The sequence below is a fragment of the Otolemur garnettii genome, unplaced genomic scaffold (assembly GCF_000181295.1).
Source record: "Otolemur garnettii isolate 467f Iridium unplaced genomic scaffold, OtoGar3 scaffold00002, whole genome shotgun sequence".
Lineage (NCBI taxonomy): Eukaryota > Metazoa > Chordata > Mammalia > Primates > Galagidae > Otolemur > Otolemur garnettii.
The window spans coordinates 49,273,693-49,276,360 of record NW_003852397.1 but is presented as its reverse complement, the minus strand read 5'-3'; positions in this window follow the sequence as shown (position 1 = coordinate 49,276,360).

Sequence of the window (2,668 nt, the reverse complement as noted above, 5' to 3'; positions counted from 1 at the left end):
AGATTTCTCATTTCAATGTGGTGAGTCCCACTATTTGACTATTCCCTGTTGTTTATTCATTAATGAGGATGACAGTTTTCTTCATGGGTGTGCCCATCAAAAGAGCTTCCTGTACAAATATTTGCTCTTAAGGCACTAAAATCTTTATATGGTCTTTTAATTTATGGAGAAACATAAGGGATGCACGCTTCTTTAATTGGGAAAGATATTAGTCTTTAAATCCTGGGCACCCCCCAAATCAGTCTGGGCAAAGGAAGTCTGGCATGCCCACTGTTTACTACATAATTAATTGGCTTTCAGTTTTATCACACTATAGACAGTGTTCCTCCATGTACATGGATTTCTTACCAGACTCAACTGAAGAGCTTATTACAAAAGTATATCCCCAAACCCCACCGAAAATTCAGAATCTTTGATCTCCAAGAATCGTTATTTTATTTTATTCTATTTTATTTATTTATTTATTTTTTTGAGACAGAGTCTCACTTTGTCTCCCTCTGTAGAATGCCATGGCGTCATAGTTCCCAGCAACCTCACACTCTTGGGCTCAAGTGATTCTCTTGTTTCAGGCTCTTGAGTAGCTGGGACTACAGGTATTCGCCACAAGGTCTGGCTAATTTTTTAGAGACAGGGTCTTGCTCTGGCTTAGGCTGGTCTCAAACTTGTGAGCTCTGGCGATCCACCAGCCTTGGCTTCTCAGAGTATTAGGATTACAAGTATGAGCCACCGCGCCTGGCCCCAAGGATCTTTATTTTAATTAACTTCCTAGGTTATTCTTATGTACCCTGTGAATCACAGGCTAAATTCATTATTTTCTTCAAAATGCAAAGAAAAGCAGAGACCTTTAGAGAATTGTCTATGTGCACCCCCCAAGCAATCCAAGAGAGTAAAGAGTCTGTTCATCTTTTCTCCTGTATGGAAGTCTTCTTGTTTCTTTGTAACATTCCCCTGATAATTTATTTTGAAAATGTTTAAACATACAGAAATTTTAAAATAATTGTGTAGTGGGCACTTGTATATTTCACCTAGATTCTATAGCAACACTGCAGTTGCTTTATCACAAGTCTATTGTTTCATTTTTCTCTCTAGTCATCAAACCATTTTCTTTTTGGGGGGGGAGGGTGAATTTCAAAGGAAATGTCACTAGTGTCCAATTTAGAATTATAGTGACTTGAAGAATAATAAGGAAGTGAATCTTGTAGCCCTGGTGAAAATACAGTGAACTTCTTTTATTAGGCAGAATTTGCTGGTTGCTTGGCCTTGGGAAGACATTTAGAATTCATTTAATCAAAGTCAGAAAGATAATTGGCTAGCTGAAGACAGCCCCAGCAGAGTAGTATCTACTTGCCTCTATTAATTTGAATGAAAGTTTTGTTTTGTTATTGGAAGAAGAAAGGGAGGTTTAGGGCCATGGAGAAGAGATGATAAATGTAACAGCAGTAACCGCTCCCCTGTTCCATGTTTTTGTTTTGTTTTGTTTTATTTTTTTGAGACAGAATCTCACCTCGCTGTTGCTCAGGTAGGTCTTGAACTCTTGAGCTCAAGTGATCCACCAGCTTCAGTCTCCCAAAGTGCTAGCATTACATGTGTGAGCCACTGTGCCTGGCTTATTCCATGAGTTTTGAGACCTTAATGGAGAAATGAAGCTGAAGTTTGCTGGGTAGCGGTTAGTTAGCAGCAAGTTTGTGAGTCACCCTGGCTATTTGACCTTGGATATGATACTTCACCTCTTGGCAGTATCTCATCTGCAAAATGAAGGCAACAATAGTACCTACTGTACATTGTTGTAGAGAAAATATGTGTGAACCCTGGCATGTAACTCAATCAACTTCAGTAAATATAATTACATTCCTTGATGAATTTTTCTAAATTCACACAAAATTAACTATGCAAGCATAGAAGCTGGCAAACAAGAAAGAGGCAAATAGACTAATGATTTTGACAAGTGAGCCTAAAAGGAATTCTGAGAGAGGCAAGAGGGAGCAATCCTGAAAAGTCCTTCCATACAATTTATCATGTGTAAAATGAAATCCAAGTTCTTTCTTTGGTCTGCAAGGCCTCTCTACATCATCTGGCCTTTGCCTACATCTCCAACTTCACCTCCTCTCCTCTTTCCTTCCTTAGTCCTAGCAACACCACTTATGTGGTCCTCAGGACATTTGCCCTCTGCATAAAACTCTGTCCCCAGGTTTTTACAAGACTGGCTTCTTCTCATACTTTGGGTCCCATTCGACTCAATACGAGGGTTCTCAGAGATGCCTTTCCTAATTACTCATTTCAGTTAGTGGCCTGTTGGGCACCCAACTCTCCATCATGTCACCTATTTTCATGTCACTTATCATTATCTGAAATCATTAATGTTTGTTTATTGTCTGTCTTTCTACTAGAAAGTAGCACTGAGAAAGCAGGTGCCTTGTGTCTTTGGCAGCTGGCGCTTGTCTGTAATCCTAGAACCTAGACAGGGTTCTTGCACACTGTAAGTTCTCCAAAAATATTCATTGAATGAGTATCTGGAAGATGGAAGGTTGAGAGAGATAAGAAATAAATCAAAGGCCCGCTGAACCCACGTTCTGGGCAAAAGCCAGAATCCCAACGGCTAAGTTTGGGGTTTGACAAGGGGTTAAGGTCTAGGAGCAGACGGGTGCGGGGAGGGGGAGAGAGGGTGGGG